This window comes from Gallus gallus, chromosome 3 (genome assembly GCF_016699485.2).
Source record: "Gallus gallus isolate bGalGal1 chromosome 3, bGalGal1.mat.broiler.GRCg7b, whole genome shotgun sequence".
NCBI classification, from domain to species: Eukaryota; Metazoa; Chordata; class Aves; order Galliformes; family Phasianidae; genus Gallus; species Gallus gallus.
In genome coordinates, this window is record NC_052534.1 from 38693016 (window position 1) to 38720667 (window position 27652).

Below are 27652 nucleotides of genomic sequence, written 5' to 3' on the forward strand. Positions count from 1 at the left end.
GTTTATCTGCTGTCTGTTATTTTTCTTACGGGAGAGAGAAAGTTTAAGTTGAAACCCTTTTCTTGCTGTCCACCAGCATTCATTTTTTTGATTCATAGTACTCTGAGTTTTTACAGCATTTTGCTGAGGTCAGGATAGAGAAGTACACTTTATTTTTTAAGAGGTTTAATTTTAGAGAGTTCTTGGTTTTGTCCTTCTTCTCACTTGCAGGGAATGTTCCTGCTCACAGATAGTGGATCTGGCTGTGGGGCCACTAGGCATCTAATGATACCAGCAGTTGTTTCCTTCTGACTGCTTCTGTTTTGCCTGTGGGGTAAGCATGGTGTCAGCAGGTGTCTGAAAAGAAGCACTGAGCTTCTATGGCCTGCCGGTCTTTAATCTGAAACTTCCCAGAGAGATAAGCCACTAGGTAAATGCAGGGCCTCCTCTAGATGAAAACTGTGGTGGTGTCTGTGTCAGTGATTTGACTATGAATCTTTTCCTGTGTGGCTCACAAACTAGGAATTCTTTATGTTCCGTCAATGGTTGTCACTGTTCCTTCAGCCAGGAAAGAAAAAGTTCCTGAAAGTACTTCCTGAAAACAGAGATAGAATAAATAAATCTAGTCAAATATTATAAATACCTTCTATATGTAAGCAGGCAATAGTTGTGAAGAAAGTTATGTGAATTTGCTACTGTAAACAGAGACCAACCTTCAAAAAACAGAGTTGTGTGTCTCTACCAACACAGCACATTGTCTACCAAAACCAGTGTTTGTCTGTCAGTCCTTATGGTTGCATTCCTCATCACTGTAAACACAAATACATACATACAATATATAGTTTGGGGGATTAGTTTCTCTGATTGTAAAGTCTTCAGCCCTTCAGATAAATGTATGTAGTTAAGCAAGGCAATCAGGAAGAAAATGGTACAGATCTTTTGTCTATGTAATAGGACTGAACAGGTGTATGTGTACAATTGTGCCTTTCAGATTAGGAACTGAACAGAATTTCTGAAGAGAAAAATGGGAGATGATATGGCACTGGTTGGGGAGAAAACCTGCATACTTTTGAAAAACCTCTGTGCCACACTGATTTTTTTTATTTTTATTTTTTTGAAATTTGCTCAGTGCCACAGGGTGCATCTGTATGTCTCATTACAGGATATAAGCTTAAATAATATGATTCTCCTCACTAATGAGACAAGAATAATAGCATTAAAAGATGGTTCCTTCAGCTGATACCAAAATGCATTCATATTTCTGGATGTAGTGTTCTGATAATTTGGAGTGGGGATTAATTTCCTTGAAGTCAGCATGGTATGACCTAGAGAGGAATTCATCCATCATGACATCAGGACAGTGGTAATTCAAAGTCACTGTGAGAGCGACAGGAGGGGTAAGAAGTAGACACAAGGTAACCGACTTGCTGGTAAAGTATGAGTAACACAGCCATAGTTCTCTCTGGGATCAGTATCAAATATGTCTTGCCTTACATATGAAAACACAAAGATCTCTCATGGGTAATACATCTGTGCTAGATTTTTCCCTTAATAATTATCTTGTTCTCTGCATAAGGTAAGGATGTTCTAAGAAATTTGTTGCATCTCTTTGTGGAAACAAAATGCTGTTTCACTGTATTGTTCTTAAGGCTGAAAAATAGCATGTGTGTAGCATTATTATTTATTTCTTCTTGAGACATATGTGCTAGCATATGGGTGAGTGTGTAATGAAAATGTGTCTTCATGGTTTACATTCCTGATCACTGACTGCCCAATACAAACACTTTTCTCATCTAGCAATCTTCCTGTAGAAGCTTATTGTCAGGGAACAGCAGGAGCAGAGAGTGGCAGAGACTCGAGATGTTGTCCTTGCTGTCCAGGACACCATCCCACTATATGTGAACTCTGTGGGTAGTTCTGGGATCTGTGGACAATCCCAGACAAGGCAATGGGACGACTCAAGTCCAGGATCCATCTAGGTAGTCCAGTCAGGAGCAGCAGGAGGCGAGGCCAGAGAGAGGACTGAAGACAAAGCTGGAGTATCTCTGGCAGGTCCATCCAGGAGACAGGGCAGTGGACAAAGCTGCAGCACAGGTCTGAGGCTCATCCAGAAAGAAGAAGCAGAGACAGGGATGAGAACAGATATCCCTACAACATAGCTCAAGCAGAGACTGAAGGTCCAGGGGCAAGCTGAAATGGGGCTCCTGTGAGTGCAGGGAAGAGGGTGAATGGAGGCACTGGATGAGGCTGGTCTGGGCCTGTTAGGCTAATTGGTGACTTGTTCTTTTTTTAGATTGTCTGACCCTCTGAATCGTGTAGTTGTAGTTGTGGTTCTTGCTCTTTGTTTAACGCTGACTGTACTTTTCTATGATGTTTGATGCTAGGCTAGTCCTAGGAAAAAGAAACCAGTGTGATCATGCTGTGTGTATATGTATGTCACTTCACCTCTAATAACCTTTAAACCTCCTGGGCAACTGCAAGCAATTTAGTGGAGAGGAAAGAGTCAAAAATCTAATAAGTTGCTATACGTTTTTAGACATGCATGTCTGGATATAACACAAAGACCTTTCAATGCTCTGAGAGAAATATGCGGCATAAGTGGAATCCTTATTAAGTAGGAGAGAAGCCACGCAGAGTTCAACCCATAGCACAGAGCTGTAGGAAACCAGGTTTCACTGTTTCTTTTCTCAATGAAACAGCTTGCTTATTTGCTCTTTTCAGTGATCTCCCACCTCCTACTTCTTCAAAAAGAAAATAGTCTTCTTGAAACTGCGTGACGTTGTATGAGATTCTTACACTTTTAGTAGAAATAGCAAGAAGCATTCACTCTGGAAAAAAAGAAATTGAAAAAACAACTTGGCTTGTTATAGGATGATGAAAATAGATTCCCTATGTTAATCTGTTATTTTGACTTAAATAGTCACCTGCATATTTCAAATTTCAACTATGCTGTATGTTAGATGTCAGTGGAATAACCTATAACTGAGGTAGAACTTTACTGCAGTAGAGAACAGATTTGATCATGTTGCTAGATTTCTCAGTTGCTGTTTTTTAAGGTCTACATTTTTGTCAAGAAAATGTCATTCTTATGATTGTTGGTTTACATAGGCATGAACATAAATGAGTTTCTCTGCTACGTTGAGTGGCAGTTGGCAGAATGCTCGATACAAACTGCCATACTGGGACAAATGCATCAGGCAGTAATTCCAGTAAGACAGTTTAATCAAAGAAACCATAGGATGAAGTGAATGCAAAAATCCTAGGACAGTGAAGCAAATTGTCTCCCACAGGGGGCCTAATATCAAATGCAGGGAAAAAAACCCAGAGTTAACAGGGATGAATAGTAAGCCAGTCTGACAAGCTGCTTTTGCTCTTTATTCCCCCATGCAGCCATTGGTAAGACTGAGCATGTATTCCTAACAGACACTCTGATTTCCCCTGTTGCTAGCACCCCCCACACAGTGGCCTTTATGACTCCCGATGCCCTCACCTGTTGTTGAAACTAGGACTCCTCGCTCCCCAGTCTTACCAGTTGGTGGTATGGGGACCCGGGGGATTGTACTTGGGGTGCAGCATGGCCAGATGAATGTGACACTCAGCTCTTTTTATCCTTCATTTTCCCATATTTGTTCCTGAGTGCATTCAAGGCCAGGCTGGATGTGGCTCTGGGCAGCCTGGTCTAGTTGTTAGCGACCCTGCCTGTGGCAGGGGTGTTGAAATTAGATGATCTTTGAGATCCTTTTCAACCCAGGCCATTCTGTGTTTCTATGATTCCTCCCCAGACCACTTTGTCCCTCCCTTTCCATCAAAGGCACGGACCTCCACTGGTGTTACTGGAGTTCTCCCTGCCACATGCATCTTTGCTCCTTGGTGTGTATGGCCTTTAATCACAACCTAACAGATAAGGTGAGTAGACAAACTTTCCCTTTGCTCTCACAAAGCCTTTCAGCAAGAGTTGCAGTCTATGTATCCGCTGTCTGAAATGACTTGAATCTTTCATAAAGTAAGGGGCAGAAGGATTCAGTGTCCTGCCCCACTGGCTGAGTATACAGGTCATACAATTCTTAATTGTCTGTCATTCAGATTTGGTTGAAAAAGCACATGAAAACAGGTTTGGTGTTACTGTATATTTGCTAGGAATTAGATTGTTTTTCTCCACGTTCATAAATTTACACTTAATTTAGCGTGTCATTTTATTGCTGTAATCATGAAGTCCTTCATTAGTGCATGCTATTCAGCTTTTCTTTTCCTCTATCCTGAATGTTTAGCATCACCAGCAAGCCTTGTCACTTCACTGTCCATCTTTTCCATTCAATTTGCTTTGAAGTTGAGTAAAGTAGGTCCTACTGTACATCCAGGTGGAAAACTTTATGATGGTGAACTGTGAAAATTTCCCCTTTACCCCTACGTTTGCTTTCCTCTATTTTATGCAATTACTTATTCACATGATTATCCCATAGTGGTAGCTCTTCAAAAGCCTCAGGTGAGTGGCATTTTCAAGAGTGTTTTGGAAACCCAAGTGGGTTTTGTCATTTGGATATTTTCATGTCCTGAAACAAAATTCAGTAGCTGTGCGAAACATGACTTTGTGGCAGTCTTGCCTGCAGCAAAGACACTATGCTCTTATAGTATGTTTCTAGACATGGGCGTGTAAATGGGTTGGTTCTTGCTGGAGATGAGGAAAGACGAAATAGACATGTGGCCCCTCAGCTTCCGTAATTCAATTTCTCAGATATGTAGCTCTCCATTTGTTTTTTTAAATTGCTTATTAGTTTCAAAAGTTATCAAGTTAGAAGAAATAGAGAGATGGTGTAACTACAAAATCTAATTGCCATAAAGCAGGCGTTTTGAATTTTTTTTTTAGTCTTACGCTTAGTGATGCCTTGAAATGATTTCAGTTGGATTTTATAGCCTGCTGTATGGGAGCTGCTGAGTCACAGCCTGAACCACTGATTGAGCACCTGGGGAAAGGACCTGGTCAGCCCTGGGAGCACAGGTGAAAGCAATTCAGCTGTGTGACCAGAGGGGGTGGAGCCTGGCTGCACCTCTCTTAGACCTCATTTAAGGGCTGACTGCCCCTGGGGAAGGATCTCTGGTTGGAGATCTCTCCTTGGCGAAGCTCTCCCCTGCAAACCTATGCAGGGTCTTCTTGTACAGGTAAGCAACCTTCTTCCTTTCCTTTATAGTACCTTTCTATAGTGCTGGTCCTTCTGTTGTTACACCTCTGGTGTAACATCTTTCCCACTGTATCAATCTGTCTAATTGCTACACTCACTAAGATGATAGTTCTGCATGGAGCCAGCAGTTGGTCTCAGTAATCACTGTGAGTCCCCTACAACTCAGGGTATTCTATGTCTACAAGATCCTAATCAGCGTAAATGAAGTTGTCAGAAGGATCCATAATTTGTTTTCATGTTCTTTACTATACTTATTTTGGGTTAAAGCTTTTGAAGGTTCAAGGTCAGAAGAGACTATTATGCATATCTACTCATATCTGTGTTGCAACAGGTACCGTGAAATATTAACTACTAATTTTATGTGAAGTGTAATACATCACGGTTGGTTGAGACTTTGTCTTTTAAAGAACTGTCTTAGCGGGGTGCTGGAAAGTACACCATTTCAATAAAATATTCTGGTAGTTAATTACCTTCATCTAATATTTGAATCTTTTTCCTTGTTTAGATTTCTCAAGCTTTGGTTTTCAACCTGTGAATCTTGTTATGTCTTTTTTTAATTAAATAATTCTGATGCTGCTATTAATCTGATACTATGCAGGCCTATGTTTGTGTCAATACAAAAGAAATGCCTGTATGGTTTTTCTCCTTTTTACATCTCCCCCCTCACAACAATTGTCAGTTTAAGGGAGATCCTGCACCCCCTCCTCTTCCTTCCCAAGAAGATTGAGACATTCGTAGTAACTTTTCTATCTTTCTTTCTCTACCAAGGAAAGAACAAAGGAAATAAGTTCTATCTGCTGCATTCCTCTTGGTGCCACCTGTTGTTTTGCCCAGCCACGGTGAAGAAAGTCATAGACAGTAAACAAATGAGTCTATCCTGTGCTAAAATCAGTAGAAACTCTGGCATGGCTGTCAGTTGTTTCTTATTTGATGTAAAAAACAAAACTCTTTCTGTATTAGCTGTTAATGGTATTGGCATTGTTGAATAGTCAATTCAGTTCAATATCACTGGGAAAAAAGTAACTTGAGCAATCAGGTGGATGGAATTCATTTTTAAATGATTAAACCATCTTCATGGTTACCATTTGCTTGAGTTACTATTTTTCATCATGTGTTTTCTAGCTTAGCTGCATTTGTCATGTTACTGGTAATGTAGTTATGTTTAATTTTGCCTATAAACCCTTGTAGAGGGCTGTGTATAATTCTGTTTCTGTCATTACAAATTCTGGTTCATCAGTTTAGGTTATTGTTCTGAAGAATTGGTTGCTAGGAACAGTGGTTTGCCTCCTTGCCAGGAACCAAGAATTTGTTTTCTTCCCAGAAGAAAAGCTGTTATTTACTTGCTCATAATACGTGCTTTGTCTGCATGACTGCTGTTTGGATCCATTTATAGGTTGGGTGTTTTTCAAGTAAAAAATCCTTCCAGTTGATAATCTTTTGAAGCAAGTGGATGGACACCACCTGGGTAGAAATATCATAGGAAGGCAATACATTTTAAACTTAAAATTGAATAAAGGCTGGCCCTTTGCCTTGTGACTTTGTGTCAGAGCTTTCCTGTCAGCCTGCAAGCACTTAGGTTTGTATTCAGTCTTACTCCTGTTAGCTATAATTTGTCCATGGACCAGCAGTGTATTAGGGGTGGTGCAGAGCACCTTTCTTTTTGGGTTGGACTCCCTTCCAGCCCCTACAATTCTGTGATTCTTCCAATTGCATTTAAAATAATTTTGTGCCAGGAAACTTATCCTCGTTCCTGTTCTGTAGTAGAAAAACTAAATCTCTGTTAACCTGGAATTAAGTTTAATGCTTGGAAACTATATTCTGGAAAGTTGCGTTTGAAGATCACGTGAGCAGTCTAGTGGCAAAATAAGAGCTGGCTGCTCTGACATGTTAAGCTAATGGGAGATGATGTGATAAATCTCCTTTTTTTTTCTCACAAAAGGAGAAAATATGGGTGTGGGGGTTCATGGCTAAGTATCTGAAAGATGCTCTTCTCTTCATCAGAAGTCTTCTGACCCACACTTAAAACAGGAATGGTCTGCCTGGGTTAAACTATTGATGACTATTGTGCTGAAAGAATAGCAAGAAACATTCTTTCTGTCCTCATGTCCTAGCCTGAAGGTAGAGCCTTTGTAGGTAGCTAGGCTGGTTGGAAGCCTATAGCCATGGGTTGCTTGGACTGAAGGACCAAAAAGGTTTGTTGTATTTTTTTTTTTTTTATCCCCCCTTGTTGAGTGGAAATGGAGCAGCTTACCTGCTTGGAAACTGGGCTGAAGGAGCTAGGACTGGGTTTGGGGTGTTTTTTTTTTGTGTGTGTGTGTGTCCTCTTTGTTCTACCATTGAGTTGGTTACCCTGTGATAAAGTGAGGAGTTCAGCTTCTGCTTTGTGGATGGCTTCAGCTCATATCCATGCACGCAAAGCCTGACTGCTCTGAGAAGTGCAAGTTTATCCGTGCCTGAAATACAATGTTGCAGCCAATACCATTTTCATGTTATTTTCCTTGCCTTGCAGGAGTCTTGAGTTCAAGTCATCTCGATGGACAGTCCTTTTCCACCTGTACTGAAGTGAACAACTTATGTGAGTACAGTTGATGGGACTATGTAATAAATTGTCTTACAGGGGGTAATTGCGTCTAGTGAGAATTATCCTAATGCTTTTAATATGTTGATCTATAAATGTTTTGCTTATGTTATTTGATTTAAGATCCTTCTTGTTTTACATTAGTTGCAATGAAAAAGTTAGTATTTACCATGTATCTCATCTTATAATAACATAAAGCTTTAGAAACGGCTCTATGAGGCTCAGCTAGCTGGTTGCTAATGTTCTAGGGAGTAGGCCTTATGAGCATGCATTGCAAGAATCTATGTGAGATCCAATGGTGATTCCTGCTAAAGTTTGACTAATACTGGATATGTTTTGATTTTTTTTTTCTGTTAATCTCAGTGTCCTGACTGGAATGTGACTTTAATAATTTATGTGCTGTTTCTTTCACTGTTCCTACTATGTTTTTTATTTGACTGCTGTAGCAATTGGCACTGCCTGTCCTAATTCATGTTTGTTGTGATGTAGCAAATTGCATAGAATGTTTTCCTTCAGAGGTGTAACAGCATTTTGCTGTGTAAGTTGGCAGGAAGGAGGACAGCTATTCTGTCGTATGCATACAGCCCATAAATGAATCCTTCTGAATGGATGATGCTCTGAAAGTGTAAGACTTAGAAAAACCTTCATGTCGCATAGGGTAGCAATATAGTTTTATGTCCTAAGATAAATAGTTCTATACATCTGACTATACTTCTGAACTGTTTCCTTGGTGGGAGTGCTAGTTCTTCAGTGCTTTTCTTGCTGTCTTTATTTTTATTTTTAAAGAGCTTAAGAGAGTAATCTGAGAATCCTGGCTTCTGTAGCTAAGCATTATTCAACACAAGCTGGTCCCAAAGCCTTTCCAGAAGATACCACGAGCTGCTATAAAACTTGAATCAGTCCAAGTCACATGCAAAGAATATACCACTCTTTAAAGTATCTTACTTAAGTGTGACATGTAATTCCTCAAGGGATGGAACGATATTTAGGCAACATGCCTACTGAGCAACGATGCAAAATGCCCTCTGAGAATACCAGTCACTGTTGTCTCAAGTGATGATGATCAACAGTAAGCCAAGTGCTGGCATGAAGCAAGTCTTACAGGAAGTTCTAGTGCTGCATTGTTGCAGGCACACAAATACCTATGTATCCTCCATGCTGCCCTTCTACTATCTTGGTATGTTATCTCTTGAGTGCTGTTTGCCTTCTCCTTTACTACTTGTTGTTTTTATTACTTAGCTTTTGTTGCTTTCTCCCTTGTTACTAAAGCTGCTTAGAGACTTTTCTGTTCCTGGCAAGTAAAAACAAAACAAAGGATGAGCTTCACCTCAGATGCAAACTGTCTGCCTAAAAGGCTGGGAACTCTGGGAGACTGCATTCCATCACACTAGTGTATGAGACATCAGGTTTGCTGCTGACTCTGACTTTGCAAGTCTGAGCTGTGTGCCCTCTAAATAGCCAAATATACTTGCTCACCCTGGAAGGGGCTCCTTAAACAAGATGTAGTGGCTCAGAACTTGTAGTTTCAGCAAGACCCAGTGATCTCAACAAGATGAAATGGTTTTCAAGTCCATTCATGGAATGTCATCCGTGATTTGTTTTTTTTTTTTTTTCCAAGGTTTTGTTCAGAGCCCTAAAGACAAAAAGCAGAATGCTGGATGCTTGTGGTTTCTTTGGTCTTAACACTGCATGTTCTTCCTGCTTTTCCTTCAAATGTTGTTCATTATACAGTCTTTTGTACTTTGTACAGTTCTTTCCTTTGAAGTCTTATAAGTGATTTATGCAGCTTAATGTAATTGGTGTGAGCCTGCTCTGGTGGAACAGGTAGAAAGCTGATCCTCTAGTTTTGTAGATAGTAACAGAATAGGATGTTTGCACAGCGTGGAACATGCACTGGGTTTTAGTCGCGTGCTTTTAACTCTAGGCCTAATAGTAGTGTCTCTGTGATCTTTTAGGAAACAGATGTCATGTTTATCTTGGCGGCTACCTTTATCTTGTGTAGTCTTGATTTCAAATAGCAAAATTTAGTGTCTTCTGTGTTCTTGTGTTTTGCTGTAATTGTCATGGTTCTTGGTTTTCTGCTATTATGTGGTTTATAAGTAGGCTTCTCTTTTGTATTTCACACTTCAAGAAGGCTTTGCATGCCCAAAAGCACATCCAATTTTTCCAACTGCTAAACCTGTTGGTTTAATAAAAACAAGTAATGTCTATTTACAAACTTTTTCTTGCCCTAATTGTAGAATTCTTTACATGTTCTGTTGTTTTTGGATGCTAAACAGGGAGTTTCAAACTGCAGGAAAGGATTTATAAAATGCACGGCAATGAAGGTTGTGTTAGCAGTCAGAATGTGGAGACAACTTTCCTCATTGTTTCACCTTTTTTTTAATTATTTTTTGTATCAGAAGAGAAAAGGGATGTAAAGCAGCTACCTGAGCTTGGGGAGATTTCTTTGACATACTGGTCTGGATTTCAAATTAATGAGACTGAAGAAGGATAGAGATCTCCTGTTTATGCAAGTTATTTTATCCTTTCCCACTAAATATGTTGGCTTGCACAGAAATCCAGAATTTAAATACTAGACTATGTATGTCTGGGCATGTACACATAAGCGTCTCTGAAATATATAAAAATATATATTTACACACATTTACATTATAAAGGTATACTCAGACATGATAACAAGAGTTTCCAGCATACTCTTATTTTCACTTATGCATAGAAATCAGCCAAATGTTAACATCAGTCATTTGCAGCAAATGGCAGAACGTGGACTATTTTTTTCTCACTTCAGTGTAATTATCATTAATATTAGAGAATAACATTCTATTTTTAATTTATCTGGTTCTATTTGACTCTAAGTCCTTCTTAGAATGCAGCTTAAACAATGATTGCAGCTTATGAAAATCTTCAATAAGAGACTAAAATCAGCTGCACTATGCTGGCAAACACCAGGGCTAATGAATGGTCACCAGTATCTAAACAGATGTCTGCAGTTGTTTAAAAATATTCGTCAAAAGTTTAAGTACACTTCTAAATTAGTTTAACTCTCATTTGCAGTGTGAGGTTCAAATAGTTTTGTGATGGAAATGGTAGGGTAACCTGATTCAATGAAGATTCTTTTCATTGGAGGAAACCTTCATGATTTGCTGAATGTAATCATCTACATAGGAATATTACAGTTCAGAATGCTGGAGGGTTTTATTGAAGTGGAAGAAACTGAAATCACAGTCAGACACAAAGTAGAAACAGCTCCAGTGCTCTCCACCCCCACCATCATATTCTTAACTCTCATCCTGTAGATCTTGACCCTGTTAAATCTATGCTACAACCTAGGATTAGCAATGGAAATGCCAGTCCTCCAAACAACATACAAACTGCACACAAGGTTCATAGGCCTGTCAGTAGTCTACTCTTTCATCTTTCTCTCTCTCTCTCTCTCTCTTTCTCTCTCTCTCTCCTTGCTAAGGGGGCATAAAATTCAGTTCCCCAACCTTTTGGGATCAGAATTTCCTTTAGACCTTCCTTCTTTATCCAGGTCAGCATTTGAAAATTCCATTTTCTAGCAAAGAGTTTCATTTTACAGCTGAGACATTCAGTGTGCAGAGCCTGTGGTCTGCAGGTCAGGACTCAGCCAGCAATGCGGATTCTGCACAGAATAGATGATTTCTCTGACTTTAGAGTTTTTTAGTATTGCAACAAGGTCTCCAGCCTTTCGAGTTTCAGAGCTGCATGTCTGCTTTCATGCAGGTGTGTGCATTAGACAATACATTTTGACCACATCTTTTTCCAAATTGTGGCATTAATACTTGAATAACCTCATCATGATGTACGTTCTCTTCCTCCCTCGCTTTCCCTCTAAATGGGACAACAAATAAGACGACGAATTCATTTTGAAAATGAGTCAGCAAAGTGCATGTTGTGTTTTATCTTTGTCATACACAGAGAATTAACGTTACAGTGTGTCAGTAATTCATGGTGACATAAATTGGACTGAATCCAGCATAGATCAGAGAGTTGAACAATATTCATTACTCAATTCAGACCTCTGGACATAAAGAGTAATTAAAATGAAATCTCTAGATGTTAGTGAGGCATTTGCTGTTTTGTCATTATCATCTCAAAGCATTTCACGTGCTTTAACAATTAAAGAGGTTAAAATACTGCATAAGCTGAATACCATTTGCTGTAAACAGTCTTTTTACCCTTTCACTGTTAAAACTGAGTGGATAGCTGTGTTTTCCTTACTGGAAAGTGAAATCTTTAGTTTTAGCAGCTGAAATTTCAGATGCGTCTTATGGTTTCTTTTATGTATTTTATCATGAAGATTCTCAGTAATTTGCTGAACCTAGACACAGCAACAAAACCTATGGGAGGAAGTTTTTCCCAGTGGCTTTCAGTTTCCACAAAACAGCTTTTTCTGAATGATATACCACTTCAAAACAACGGTTTGGGGTTTTTTATTTTTAGTCCTCTGATCTTAGTCTCTAGCAAGTGTGATGTGCTGATTATCTTGAAGGAACCACTGAACTCTGACTTATTCTTTTGATGCTTCTTGTGTTTGATTGCCTCTCCACTATATCTTCCAGCCAACATCAGGAAAATGCAAGAGAGAGGTAGCAGTGGAGAGAACCTCCCTTGTGTAAAAAATGAACAAAGACAGGAGTTATAATTTATCCCACAGTTGCAGTTATAGGTACACTGGAGGCATGCATGTGGAAACCCAGAAATCTGGTGTATAAAAAGTTGGTTTCTTTGACTTTTCTCTGTCTTTGCAGTGGCGCACTCTGTAATAAAAATAACCAAGCAAACTATTTTTGATGTCAGTTTTTCCCTTCAGCCTTGTTTTTGCTCCTTAATCTTCTCTTTGGGGTATACAAATACTTAAATTATTGTGCTCATTTAATTTTTTGTTCTCCCACAAGGAGTTACATTAAAAATTGCTTCTTTGTCTTATGCCTTTGCATTTCGCAGCCTCACTGAAGCCCAAAATAAAGGGCAGAGTGTGACCTCTGGAGTGAAACAGAGCAAGAAGTTTGACTCTCTTTTCTGATATTCCTTGCCTTTTATTCAAACAGAATGGGAGGAACCTTCTGTTTGTTTTGTCATAGTAGGTGGAGAGGCAGCTTCAGGCTGTAGGACCTACAATATTGTATCCCAGCTTCCCTCTCTTCTTGTCATTGCCACAATGAGCACTTGGGGTAGGGAACATCTGAACTACTATGGTGCCTCATGCAGTGCATTGGATCTGCACCTCTATACGAGTATCTTGAAGAAGCCCTTGATACTGGGGAAGAATTCAAATTAAGAGGCAGGTAAGGAAAAAGATCATCTGGAGAAAGCCAGGCTTGAGGAAAAAAATAATTTGCTTGAAACTGGGAGGGAAATGCAAGACTACAGCAGTGCAAATCAGTGAAGCTCTGTGGTTAAGGATAATCAGTCCATTCTAATCTGCTACTCCAGGCTTCTTCATACATCATGGAACATAGTCTGAAAAGGAGAATTGGTGGCAAGATGCACTTAAAATAATGGCAGAGAGACAATAAATTCTTTACACGTTTGGATTTTCCTGTTATTTAAAAATGCACAGATTTTAGAGCACCAACTTTGACTTTTGTGCAGAAATGTGTGCCAAAAAATTTGCTGAATTTATTTTGGGAAAAGAAATACAACAGTAATAGTAACAATTCCCCCCCCCCCCCCCCTTTTTTTAATAAACACATGATTTCAAAAAGTCTCTGCTTACATAAATGCTATTTCAGGACATAATCCATGACAAAAATTTTTTTTTAGGGTATATTATGGTTACACCATAGAGAGGTATACCATACACCAGAGAATGCCTAACTCTGAAACTCAGGCTCTTTAAATTAAAATCAGCTGTAAATGCCTACTGGAGGCTGTAGCATTGCTCTTGGCAATGTCCTCAAAGGAAGAACTGTGAGGCTAGAATTGCTTCTTTAAAAAATAAAAATATCAAACATGAGCTGTAAGGGATAAGTGGAGAACAGCCTGCTGTAATGTGTTTGATATCTTAGTGGAAGCATGGCTTGTTTGGATCAATAGAAACATTGATTTGTGTTCAGCTGCTGGCTCTTTTTTGTACAAGAAGGGTACAAGTCTGCTTGCTTACATGTTTTTGAGTGTAAGAAATGAGTATGCCTCTTAAGTAAGATTAACGTTTTTGTCTGTAGCTTGAAGCAAACATAAGGTCATTATGTAGGAATTTGCAGGTGATAAAAATTGATGGAATGGTAGAAATGAAGAAGGTGTGTCACTTAAGAAGAACAGCCTTATGACCTAGGTGCATTTACACATGCTAAATTAAAGCAACTTTCAGAAATGAAAATAGTAGATCCCACTTAAACACTGGAGGCTCTGTTTTGAGAAAGAAAGCTTCAGAAAGGACAGGATAGGGCTGAAGGCTGAGGGTAACAAGTTGAACATGTGTTCTCACTCTACGCTGCCATGATGCAGCATTACTGAGCATGTTACTGGGTTTCTTTGTCCTATGTTAGAGTTAATACAGCTAGGATGAGAGAGAAAAGTAATGCAAAAACATCATTAATTCTCTCAGAATGAAAAGTGGGCTCTAAATTCGCCCTTTTAGGTGACTTGAGGTAACTTAATCACTGTTAATACACAGAGGAAGATTTGTAGTAGGGCAGTTTTAATGAGCCCTTGTAGGGGAATTGGAAAAACTTAGGCTGTAAATAGATTTCCAGATTTTTAAAAGGGCTGGTAACTAACTCCTGGGACATAGCTGTCATGATAGATTTTTCATTGCTTAAGGGACCTTATATCTGATTGTGTGCTTCTCCATACAATTAGTTTTGACTACTGCTTACTAACACGATGTGAGAATTGTTGGATGAGGGCATCTGGCTATGTATGTGTTTTGTTTTAAACTTACTTGCAGTTGAGATAAATTCCTGCTGTAGTAAAGTGCTGGGGTTCAACATTACTGAAAGTACCCTCTGCCTTTAAAATTGCAGGTCACTGGGGCCTGTGTTGGCAGGAACAGAAAAGCTGTCCTCATTACAGTTTTTCTTCCAGGAAGCAGTAGTTCTCTCCATTTGGTCTCCGATCACCCATTCCTCACTAGATCTCCTGTGAGATGTGGCAGATCACTGTGTTCTTGCCACTGTTTTTTGATTCCTTGAACTGTTACACTGGTGAATACTCCCCACAGTTCATCTGAATGCTGCCGTGATACCTTTGGTATGACTGAATTAGTAATCAAATCCTAACATTTAATTCAAGGGAGGTTGTTCAACTTCTTCCTTAGCTGTAGATCTTAATGTCCAGCTTGTTGTACTGAATATAAACTGTTGCTTCAGTGACTCTCAGCAGTTCTGTTGCGAAGAGAACATTGGATTGGTGACACCTCTTAGTGAAAGTTTATTTGCAGCTTAATACCAAAGGGTCAACTTGGATACTGAAAAAATCTCTTTTGCTTCTTAATGTCACACAGGAATATAAGCAAGGATTTATTTTCCTTCAACTTAATTTTGGTACAGCAATACCCTTTTAGAACTTCTCCTGCTAGATGCCTTCCAGGCTTCTGGAGGTGAGCGCTGTGCTTTGGAAGAACAGCTCCTTGGGGCTGTTGAGTTCTATTACTTCACACACACATTCCTAATCACCTTGAAATGGCAATAAATGCCAGCTCATAAATTAACTGTTTGTATTTGCCTACTAATATTAGCATTAGTTTGAAGGTGCCACCAGTCAGATACACTTTATTCTATTCTCACATGTGACAAATATGGATTGGTAATCCAAGATACTTCAAAGAACTGGTCAGGTAACTGCTTGTTTTCCTCATGAAAATATTTTGTTAAATGAAGTGCTTGATTTTTTTTTTTATGAAAATAAAGCAACCCTTAAAGGTCATAAATCCAAAAATTACGTAGAGATTTCCTGACGGGGGAGAACAGATCTTTTAATTAAGAGTCCTACATTTATACCTTTTGCCAGTGAAGTGACCTTATTTTATTTACTTATTTTATGATGGGTTGAAGCAACTTCCATTTCCAATTTCCTCCATATGAAAAAAAATTATCAACTTCATGTTTTATAAGATAATAACACCAGAGCAGGATTGTTTTTAACCATTTTTGGAAATTGAAAGACAATTTAACCTAATCTTACAAATAAAAAGACCCAATCCTTTGTTAGAGACTAAGTATGGATATTTTTATGCTAAGAAGAAAATGTTTCTGAAATATATGAACTTTAATATTTCTAAGACAGCTAAAACAGATATTGTCTGATTTGCTGACTGAACATTCCCCAAGCATTACAATAAGTTAAACAATTTAGTTGTGCTGCGTGGCATCCCTGGGAGACTATTTTACTCTGTCAAAAGGAAACTAACCCTCCCTTGCCTCCCCCTCACTCCCCCCCCCTTTTTTTTTTCAAAGAGCAAGAATATGGGAACCACCCTCAAAATTGTAAGCCAAAATATGCAAATGTATCTAAAAGGTCTGAAGATGTAGGTAGAAGATACAGGATGTGTGAAGCTTTCTCAAGCTTTGACCAGAAAGGTTGAATTGCTTGGTCTATGTGAGGGGGTATAGGGAGGGTTCAACAAACTGTGAAGTTGTATTAATGCTGTAGTATAGAAGCTGCTTGGAAGGATGGCTTCTCAGGCACAAAGGAATAAGAGAAAACTATTGAAGTGAATAGATAAAAGGTTTGTGCTTTTCTCTCCCTAAAGGGAGATGCTCTTATTATAAAGGTGAAACAGGTTTTATGTGGCAGGGAATGCATTAAGCCAGGTACACACTGAACCAGAGTTTCTCAAACTTTGGGACTCATGGAACAGCAATCTTGAAAAGCTGGGGAAAAAAAAAAACTAACTTTTAAAATTAATTTTTTCACTACTAATAAGTATGACTGTAAAGCATGCATTTATTTACTTCTGTTGCCAATAGCTGCTCATGCTCCAGAGCAGGAGAGTCAATGTTTAGCCAGGTAGCCAATATCTACAGATATTCTTCCACTTCTCAGTCTGGTGGGGCAAAGCTGCCACACCCACTGGAGAAGTGCTTATTGCCATGGCATCCCATATGGCATGGTGTCAGATTAACAATATTAGAAAGGAGGAAAGGATGATCACACAAAGAGGGATGAAGCCAAATAGAGAGTCATGCCTGCAAAATTAGTGAGATGCATTTTCTTTGTGGTAATTATGTATAGGAGTTCTGGTTTCTTTGGCTGTTTCAGGGTGGATCTCAGTACAGAGTGTGATACACACGGAGGAATTAGGGCAGTATTTCTTCAGTGCCGTATCCTAGTCCCAGTGAGGTGGGCACATCAAAACAGTTTGACCTCCAAAATCATTCATTCTTTCAAGTCTGTTGATACTGATGAGATTTCCAGGCAGAATGTTCTCCCCTTCTCTGTTACATCTCCACTTTTTTTACGCATTCCCCGGCTCCCTCCTCTTTGTTTTCCACACCCAAAGTTCATTTACTTGTTTTCGTGCTGGCTGTAGCTGCTGGGGTTCACTTCCTTTCTGTGCATTTTCTTCAAAAGCCTTGAAATGTCATGTAGCTGTATGTCCTGCTGAGATGCTCTGTCTTATTAATGTAACAATGGGTGTTTTTTAATGAGAAAACATGAAAGTACCATGAGCCTTCCTCTACATCTCTCCAGACTGATCATGAGAAATTGATGAACTGCATGAAGTCTGCAAAGACTTGGGAATTCATTTTAAGTCTGGTTGTGCGAATACGCATAAATAGGAGTTTGTTCTTTAGGAAATGGTTTGAAATTGTCTTTCCCACATAGCATACTTTGGTTACAAGCTCAGGGGCTCCAAGTCTCAACACAACCTGACACAGTATCCCCAGAATAAATGATTAATTAACTCCTATGAAATGTAAAAGCAACTTATATCAAGGACTTCGGAACAGGCACTTACATTAATTGTTTTCACCATCTCCTCTCTGGAATTAACAATATGGAGCTCCCTAGTAAAAGCTGTCAGATAGTGAGTGCCTGCCCCCCACTGGATGAGGCATAGCCCCAGCGATGGGGACCTGGCTCATTGTCTGAGGGCTGGCTTTTTAACTCTGATGGTGTGGGATTCAGTTTCTTGTTTGTAAGCTGAAGCAGCAGTCATCCCAGTAATGCTTTTGAAAATCAGGTAGAAGTTTGCTGTGAATTTGGGAGCCTCACTTTTGACTCTACTGTATCAAATTCTTGGTCTAAGCTGATGTTTGCTCTGGTTCCACTCAAACACAGTGTTTGTGGTACAAGAGCGGAGAAGGCAGTTGAGGGAAAAAAAACAAAGTCCAGCAGATTAGGCAGATGTCTAACTGAGAGAACTGGTGTTTTTCTCTGCAGTGGTTTTTGAACAGATCTGGAAACACCTGTCCGTCTGTCTGTTTGCTGTTATGCAGTGTGATACAGCCCCATTGCTGCTGCTGAAAGAGTGTTTTTTCTGCTCTCCTTTGTGAAGACCTTCATCTCTTCCTACCCACCATAGTTTTCCTGTGCGTGACACTGAATAAAGGGATGTGATTTGTTTCAGTAAGTATCACAGTGTTTCTAGAACCAGGGCAAAATGTCAAGGACCAAGTGAAGGCCAAATGGGGAAGCCTGGAGAAGAAGGTAGGAAGAAAGCAAACCTCCCCAGGACGTGCCTGAGATCCAGGGAGTTTTGACTCAAGGATTGCCTAAGACAGTGACAGTATCTTTTCACTTCAGAATCTTAACAGATTTTTTCATCACGAACTTTTGCTTTCTTCAATTTATACACCTTATTATATTTATCCCTGTGCTGAGAAGATGTTTTATAGCTTAACCGCATATTGTGTCATCCCGAATCTGTTTGCTTTGAACTCATCACCTGTTAACTTAGTTTAATATCCACAGCTATAAATGGGAATTGTACTCTAAGAGTAGAGGATTCCTGGCTAAGTAAGGAATGTATACCGAAATGTTTGCATAGACAAACAAGAGTCATGGAACAGAGACTCCCCAGGTCTGTGCTTAGTGAAGGCACAGGACACTGACACTAACACTCCTACAACACTGCAAGGAGAGTTCCCAAAAAGTGACTCCCTTTGTATTGTAAAAAAAATAAAATTAAAAAAAATGAATCCTGAAATCTAAGGTAAAGCCTATGGGCAAAGGTGTGGGGAAGGGATGAAGGGGGAGGCTCAGATGATACTTTGCCTTGATACATTCATTACGTAAGGAAATCTAAAATCTGTTTATAGTTAGGTCAAAAATACAAAATGATATACAACAGAAAAAGTGCAGCAGGGGCTTCCCTTTAATAAATATATCAAAATGTTGAATCATACTTGAAAATAGGGACAATAAGAAGTAACAATGAAGCTCAAGCAAGACTGGATACAGGCATTATTGATGGCAACAGATCTTTAAATTACATACAGCAGCAGGGAACACCCTGTGTTAAAAGATAACACATGCATATCCGCATATTGACACATGTTCCTTTTTAAAATCTGGCCTCCTGTGTTGGTGTTTTTACTGGCAGCAGGAAAATAAATTTTGCCTAATCTCTGATTTTCATTCTAGATAACATCTTCCTTTTTCCAGCTGCCAGTAGTTACGAGGACGTCATGCAAGAGCAATAACTAACTGGTATGAACTGGTGCCTTGGCCTCGCAAATCTTGTAGTCTTGACTCCTGTTCTGATGAGCTGTGCTATTTCCTTAGTGGGTTCTGTACTTTTGATTTCAAGGGGATTACTTGTAGGAGGGAGGCATGAGGAGCTGAGGTCTTTGTGAGGAAAACCATGGATGCTTTGTGCTCAAGTGAACTTTGTATGCTTTAAAATCATACTATTAATTCTTTCTATGTCATACGTTAGATGTGTATGTCTAAGTCTTATCTTGATCATAAAATCAAAGCCAAGCCACTCAGGAGCTTCCAGGACTGAGGTTTCATTATCCATCCCTACTCCCACTACAAGCTTATAGTTTTGGAAACAAAAAAAGCTTGTTGTGATGGATTAACTCCATTTGGATGGATTAAGTTTGAGGAGCTCCAATGATGCAGCAGTATGCAAACCAAATGTAGACCCATCATTTAAAAGGTTTTTACCTATCACTTCTCTTGAATATTATTTCTGACAGCAAAAGTCTTAAAAGGACAGTTATAGCTAAACTGAACAAACAAAAAAAAGTCTGTTCTGAGACCATAAAAATTGGACTGGAAGAAAATATGGGAACTCATTCAATCCGCTCCCTGTATCTGTTCTGACCAGACAATGGTCTAATCTCTTCTGAAAAACCTCCACTGATGGAGACTCCACAACCTCCCTAGGCAATCTTTGAGTGCTAAACTATCCCTCCCACTAGAAAGCTTTCCTGAATGTCAGATTTGCATCTCCACAATGTAATCAAAGCCATTAATTCTGTCCTATTGCAACAGGCATTGGGAAGAGTCAGTTCCCTGATTTGCAGTATCATTTTGTGTACGTGAAGCTTGCCATTCTCTCCACTGTCTTCTCTTTTCCAGATTAAATCTTTCCAAACCCTTTGATCATTTCCTCCTGCACACTTTGTCTAGATCTCTTCCTTGAAGTGGGCTACTGAAATTGGATGCAGTAATCCAGACCATGCTTCGTCAGCACTTCGTGGAGTACAAGTTTCTCATTTATGAATATATTTTAGTCTATATGTGCATTCCTATTTATACAGCTTAGTAGGACATTTGGCTTCTTTAATCTAAGGATGACTGACATTTGATGTCATCCTTTTTGTGTGACAGTGTAGTGCTCTCACAGGAATGGGGAACCTGTGGTTGCTGAGCCACATGTAGTAATTTCCCTGTATAGGGCTGTGGAGAGAAGCACTGTGAACTGAAGCAAACAAATGGCTCAGAATTTCTTTTCAGACTGAAGTGTGAAGACTCATTTTCAATTTGGATTGAACCCTGTGGTACTCTTTAGGTTACTGTTCTTGAAGAAAGTGGGTTGAATCCTAACAGTTGGAGGCTGCCAAAGAAGCAGACAAGCTACCATGGTAAGATAGGGCAGTGGTTTTCCAGACCATCGCTACTACAGAGAGTAAAATCTAGACAAACACTCTTCATCTTTTAGTATTCTCATTTAATTACGAAGGCAGCACTGTCAAGCCAGAAATCGCCTGAACTGGAGGTACCCAAAGTGATGAATTCTACTGAGTTAAGCCCAGTGGGTATCACTGGAATGGAGAAAAAAGATCATCAAGCAAGGAATGTCTGGACTTCTACTTGCTGTGAATGTGAAGTATCATGTGGTAGACAAAGATACACGGTTCTGAGCTAGTCTGTTAACAACCAGTGCTGATCTGTTGCCCAGTTCCTGCAAAGCCTGCAAGGACTGCTTTTCTTCCCAAGTACAGACACGCATTGGCAGCTGTACACAAGCTCTTCTCTATTACTACAACCTTTGAATGAATAAACAGTGATAAGTGCTTGAATATTGGGCCTGAACTATGTTTTGACAGCTGTCACTTGTACTGTTTCCTCTGAGCTCTATCTTTTAATTACATCAGGTTAGGGCAATGCTTCATCTGTCACCTTTGGCTGATAGCAAAAAGGGACAAATTCTGTCAAGAGTTGAACAGATTTTGCTTCCCTCACTGCCATAACACAGTGTTTGCTACCCTCCACTTGAATCACTACCAGCAGTCAGTTATCATGGTTAGAAAAAGGGCTGTTTAAGGGTTGAGCAGTGGTTCAGAGTTGGCATGTGGTTTGTATGATGTTCTAGTCCAGCAGCTAAGGCATTTCTAAGGCAGCTTTAGCTGAATTTAGCATATGGTATAATTCTGAATCCCAAGATCCAACTGCATTCTCATCAGCTAAGGAGGCTTGAGAATTGGCTGCAGAAAGAGGGGAAAAAAAAGCCTCAGCACTTGAGTAATTACCTAAGCTATGTTCATATTTTTCTGTAGTCATTTGAGTGTTACTGCAAATAGGAATTGTTCAATTGTTCCCAGAGAATAAAATGGACGGCCTTCAAGATTAATGTACCCTCTGTATGCAGACTGCTTGGGGGGGGATGAAAGTAGCTGGCATTTAATGACATGTTTGTGGACGTTGGATCGGTCTGCTGTGGAACTGACCCAATATCACACATATTCAGTGGTGGGTTCTGAACTGCGACTGGGATCTTGCCTGTGAGTAGTGATCCCTGGAAATACTCTGTGTGAGTGGGCTGCCTGCTGGAGAACAAAGAGAGAAATTGGTTCAAAGGAAAATGCTCCTCCAACTGCTTGGATTGCAATATATTTTTAAAGCAACCCTGGAAAATGAATTTCTGTCGGAAAATTCATAACTGGGAAGATCTCTGAATAAATTCTTTGCTGACTGTTGTACACCTGTGTTAAGAAGGAGTAAAATACAGTATGCTACAATGAATTTTATAGCTTGCGCATAGAAGCTCAGAATATAGTGTCATGAGGTTTTCTAAATACAAAACATCTAAATTTAAGTAAGATCAGATGCGTTGTTCTCTGCTTTCTAAGAGAAAGTAATGTGCACACTTAGGTTCTTTAGATGCGTCATTAAGTAAAAGTAATGACATTTATGATAGCAATAAATCACTGGAGCTGAAAATTTGTTATCCTTTTGAACCAGATTTTATTTTACCTTTCTCTCCTCCCATGTCCAGGAAAGGCAGAGGAAGAACACCTCATCCTGTTTTGCTTTGTTTTGTTTTTGAAATAAAAAGAGAAGCAGTTCTACATCCATGCATTTCCTCCCAGCTCCAGCCACCTCCCCAAAGGCTAATGGCTGCAGTGGAGGTAAGTCTGTCCACCTGGCAGCCTGACACCTTCCATGACCAGCTAGTGGTGAATGCGCACAGGATAGACCACTTGAGGGACTGATGTCAAACATGGCAGTTGTGAAGGATGTGCTGCTGTAATTGAACATCTCAGAGTTTCTGATTTCTCTTGCACAAAATTTCATCATGTTGTTCTTACTACTTTTCTTGTTTTTATCCTAAAACTACCTTTCAAAGAATTCAGTGGCATTACTGAGATAATAGAAAGAACACAAGAACTTTTCTCAGAGAGGTAATGCCTCTTTTGTTCATCTCTGATCTAGCAGATTTCTCTCTTTTTTCTTCTTTTCTTCTTTTTTTATGAGGGAGGAGAGAATTTTCTTTCTTCTTTTTGAGACCTCATTTGTTTCATTAGCAAGCAACTTACCCTACTCACCATTCCTGCCATGACAGGCCTCCTGTTCTCATTCTGGACTGCAATCTCTCACATACTGGGGGAAGAAATGGTAGATGGCTGGGCATTCTCTATTCAGAGAACATCCTTTAAAGAGATACTTCCTGGAGGAATTGTCTGCAGGTCGGGTGAGTGAGTTGTGATGAACCACAGAAGAGAGAGTGAACAGTCAGGTTGGGGTCATCTTTTTTTCTACCTTCCATGCCTCTCTTCTTCAATTTCCCGGTCTCACTGATGTTAGACCTTTCACAATCTTTTCTGAGAGCAAAAGAAGGCAAGGAAAGGACATCTCTTTCATTTTTTTCCTAGTTGTCAGCCAAATGCTGGTCAGACTTCAGCACACGTGAAACTGTGAGGTGTTACTTCTCTGCTTCTGTGCTACTCATCTTGGTCAAATGCCTCCTACCTTTCCACCTTCATAAGAAAGGAAAATCTATCTGAAGTGCTCTGCAAACTGAAACGTAAACCCAAAGCACCTTCCTGGAGAGTGATGGGGTTTGTGATAGCGTGAAAGGTAGAGAGGGCCTTCCACAAACAGCCTGTGCATACCACAGATCACGAATCACAGAATCATAGGGTTTGGATGGGACCTAAGGAGTTCATCTAGTCCAACCCCCACATCTGAGACTTTCCTGCAGCAAGAAGTGAAAGCCTGGGATCCACAGCTGGATGTGCAGTGTGGCTTCTCAGGAGATTTCACCTTCACCTCCCCGCAGTCGCACAGCCTGCCAGAAGTTCCACTTGAGCCAAGGGCCCTACCCTAGCCAGGCTCAGCAGGGCAGTGATTCCACCGTGGCAGCAATACTGCTTCACTGTTGCTCACCATCCCGCAATGTGGTAGCACTGCCCTTAAAAATCCCTGTTGCCAGAACTGCTTTGCTGCTGCTCTGTGCTCCCTGGGGCAGCTACAACTGCACCAAGCTCATGCTAACACTGCTGCAAGCAGCATTAACTTTGCCTGAAAAACATGCTGGTGTTTAGGCATTATACCCTTTCCAGGTGCTGCGTGCTGGCTTCTCTGAAACTTTCAGATATTTGTAATGTTAATAGTGAAGAGATTCTGCAGACTCACCAGGAATATAGGGCAAAGCTCTCTCCCATCTCATCTATGCTTTCGTCATCCTTTCTTCCAGTTTGCAAAGCCCTTTGCTCCTTTCCTTGCTGTGTAGCGGATAGAAACATTTGGCTTTTTGCAATCAAAGCAGCTATGGGGGTCTCAGTGGGATTAGTTTTAAATGTAAGCATTGCGCAAGTCCAGCTCCGGGAAAGGAGGCCAATATTGTCTTTAACACACACTGGTTTAAAATCAGAACAACTCTTCTAGAAGTTCAGAGATTAGAATGGCCTTGAAATAGACCCAAGGACCTCAGCTTAATTACAAAACTAAATCAGAATGAATGTTCTCTTATAGTTCTGCTTCACAATGGTCCCCGGACTTAGTGAACCTAGATGTCAAATATATAGATAAGGATGATCCGTATTGAAGCAGAAAAAAGGGCACATTTACTGAGCTGTGAATTAGGAGTCTATTCTTTGCTGAATTCTGCTGTTATGCTACTGTATTTGAACAAGTCTAAGAGCAAAATTATATCTCTGCTACTGAAAGGAGATGTTGCAGGGCAAGTTTGGCTTGTTTTAGTCAGTCTTGCTCCTGTGCTAGAAATTTGTCTCTCCTATCCTGAAAATGATCCTATAGTGTTTCTTGTGCTATAGAAACCTACAGAACATGCCACAGAGGTCATCTGTCCTCCTCCTTTTTAAAGGCTGTCAGGATGGAGCCTCTATTAATGCTGTAAGTTTTAACTTGCAGAGTAAGAGCCTGGATAAATTGTAAAGAACTCCCAGAACTCCCATTGCTTCTCACAAAGAGATGAACAGTTCTTTCATGCTTTACGTACTGCAGCTTGCTTCAAAAACAAGGTTACATCTCTTTGAGTCATTATGACCAAGATAATTCAGGCAGTACTAACTCCAGGCAGATTTTCAAGCAGAGGAAAGAAGTGGGGCCTGCAGCTTTTGGGGAAAGACAGCCTTTGAGACGAGAGGAGCCCCAGGACCTTGGCTTGCCAGGAGCCTCTCATTCACACAGAGGCCCAGGCCTGTGGGCTGACTGGCATTAACTTGCCTGCTGGAGAGGAAGCATCTCCCACTGGCTTCCCACCAGCATGCGGAGTCTCTAATTTAGGAAGATAAAGTACAGTGTTGTGTGCCAGTCCTGAAGAACAACCAAATCTAACGTGGGGACAAGGACGGGCAAACCTGTGTAGCTCGAGCCAAGGATAAAAGTAATTTCACTTCTGAATGGGAACAACAGCAGCGTGTGGTGAGAGGAAGGGACCTAACCTGTTCCAACTGAAGAAAACTCATGGGGATCCGGCTGCTGCTACCAGGTGTGGGGCTGAGGGGATGGAGCCAGGCTCTTCCCACAGCTGAGGTACACAAGTCATAAAGAAAACAGCAGGCTTTAGGAAGGCAAAGATGGAAAAAAAAATACAGGCCAGTAATTCAAATACTTTGCCTTAACAGTTCTTTCTTGTGCAAATATAACCAAAAGGTAGACCTTGAAAAAGTTTTTCTTGATGACAAGAGCTGAAACTGTAAAGAATATTTTCCAGTTTTCCTCCTTTCTTCTGGGTCTTAAAGAACATGTCTTTTTTTTTCTTTCTTTCTTTTTTATTCCTTTAAATTTCGGTGAGCTGCCATTAAGTGTAGAACGAACAGTGCCATCTGGTTACTCCCAAACATGTCCACATGAGAATTTGATTTAAATGATGTAGAAGTGGCCCAGCATTGACTTACACAGAGCTTGTGGGCATTTGCAACGTGAGGCTGAATTAAACAGCAGCCTTACAAGTGAAAGGCAATATAGGACAGCGTGTTCTGGTTACAGACATCAAGAGAGAGTTCTATTTTCAAAATGCCAGCGATGTCAAAAAAAATTCTCCTGTACAGATACAACTGCTTCCTCCCCCTTAGACCCTTTGCCCTTAGAAAAGACAGAGCTCTTTCCAGTAGCAATGCTGGAAACATTTTATTACCCTTCCTGCAGGCAAAAGTTTCCCTACATATGGATACATGAAATTGGTCAGATAATGAATGAGCTGATTGGCTGAACATCTGCAGGTGCTCTGTAATGACAACAATTAAGCTATTCTGAAAGCTATTACCATATTAAATTAACTTTCTGCAATGCTATTAATTAGAATTCGTGTTCTAGAAACGAAACAGCACAGCAATTACACTGATATTTAATGACTTGTAAAAGTAAAATATAAAAATGCTAAATTTCTTCTTGTAATTAATATAATGTTGGAAGATAGAGGGTCAGACTGCTCCCTAGTGTAACTCCAGCTACTTCAGTAGGTTTGCAACATGAGCAATTACGATCCAAGTTATATCTTTAGTATATACTAAGGCTATCCAACAGCTCTGCCAAAAATTAGAAATCAGGCAAAGTTCAGCTGGTCTTATTGTGAAGTCTGAAACTTGGTATGGTTTGTGGAAAACGTTCAGTAAGGTTTGTGATTCAGGTTATCAGCTGACCTCAGCAATGTATTTTTTGCAGGTGAGATCCAGCAGTGATTACTTTTTGTATAACGTTTTAAGGCTCCCTTTACTTTCCCTCATCTTTTTTTCCTTGTCACAAGTAAGTATGAGTGCTTTTGACTTACTATTTGTTATCAGTTTTCTCAGATTCTGTGATGTGGTGACTTCTTCAAGGCAAATCCTTGAAAACTGAGAGAGATGTGCCCTGCATAGTTCTCTGAGGTGTTGTAACATCAGGGCCTGTTTGTCCTAGGGCTCAGGAGCCTTTGCAGCAGCATGAGCTTTGTAGAGCAGCAGGGTTGTTTCTTCTTGTGTGCTCACCATGGATGGAGCTTTTTGTTGCTCTTGAGCAGACCTGCCAGGGTGGCTCAATGTGTGTGACATCCTGTCAGGACTCCTGAAGCAGCCCCTTATACTGTTCCACCTTACAGGCGGGGATTCTAGGTATCACCCAGTCATGAGTCACAGCCTTGTGGAATGAAATGGAGAGAATAAGCTGGAGCAACTGGAACGTGTGTGGGTTGTTATCTGCACAAGCAGTAGAAGCTGGGCTAGACATCTATTCATGAGCTATCATCCAGCATGAGCTCAGTTTGTAGAGCAACCCACAGGGTGTTGCTTTTGGCCCGAGGGTGCTGTGAACCACAGCTTCTTCCAGCCCTCAATACAGATGCCTGTGCTGCAGTGTTACAAAAGGAAGAGCAGTGGTGCACGTTACCCTTCTGTAATACGTGGCTCCAGATCCTGCCTTGTCCATGCTTTTCCTATTGCACATTTTTCATGGAAAAAGCAGAGCCATGGCCCAGGGCATGCTCAAAAATTTCTCTGGAAGAGAAGCTGCCTTGGATTCTTCCATAACAATGCCTATTTTCAGACTGATTTTCTTCCCCTGGTGAGAAGGGAGAAACAGTGACATTTTAATGATTCATTTTCTTGATGGGTCTGAATGTTTATTGTTGTTTTAACTATCAAAATGTACAGAGGCTGGAATCTATCCAGAGACATGAAGGCGATTTCTTTTATTCCTTTATACTGCGTAGGTCGGTGACAGGGAAATGTTTCTATCTTTCTTACAGTAGGCATTTGCCTCAGGAACAGTGGGGCACAGAAGTCTGCAAGTTTGAAGAAAAATAGGATGGTAGGCTAAACTGGCAACTTAACTG

At 40.2% G+C, this 27652-nt stretch overlaps 1 protein-coding gene across 4 annotated transcripts in view; it reads left to right on the forward strand.

The window, feature by feature from the left end:
* The window catches only part of SIPA1L2 (signal induced proliferation associated 1 like 2), a 264070-nt gene that overhangs the window by 2818 nt on the left and 233600 nt on the right, over window positions 1–27652 (forward strand). For 2 of the 4 annotated variants that reach the window (XM_046939496.1, XM_046939497.1), the window contains one exon: window positions 7666–7731. The gene's annotated coding sequence lies outside the window, so the exon portion shown is untranslated. Of the gene's footprint in view, window positions 1–3761; window positions 3886–5043; window positions 5137–7665; window positions 7732–27652 lie in introns of those variants that run through there. The other 2 variants (XM_040698284.2, XM_040698288.2) reach the window with 2 other exon arrangements.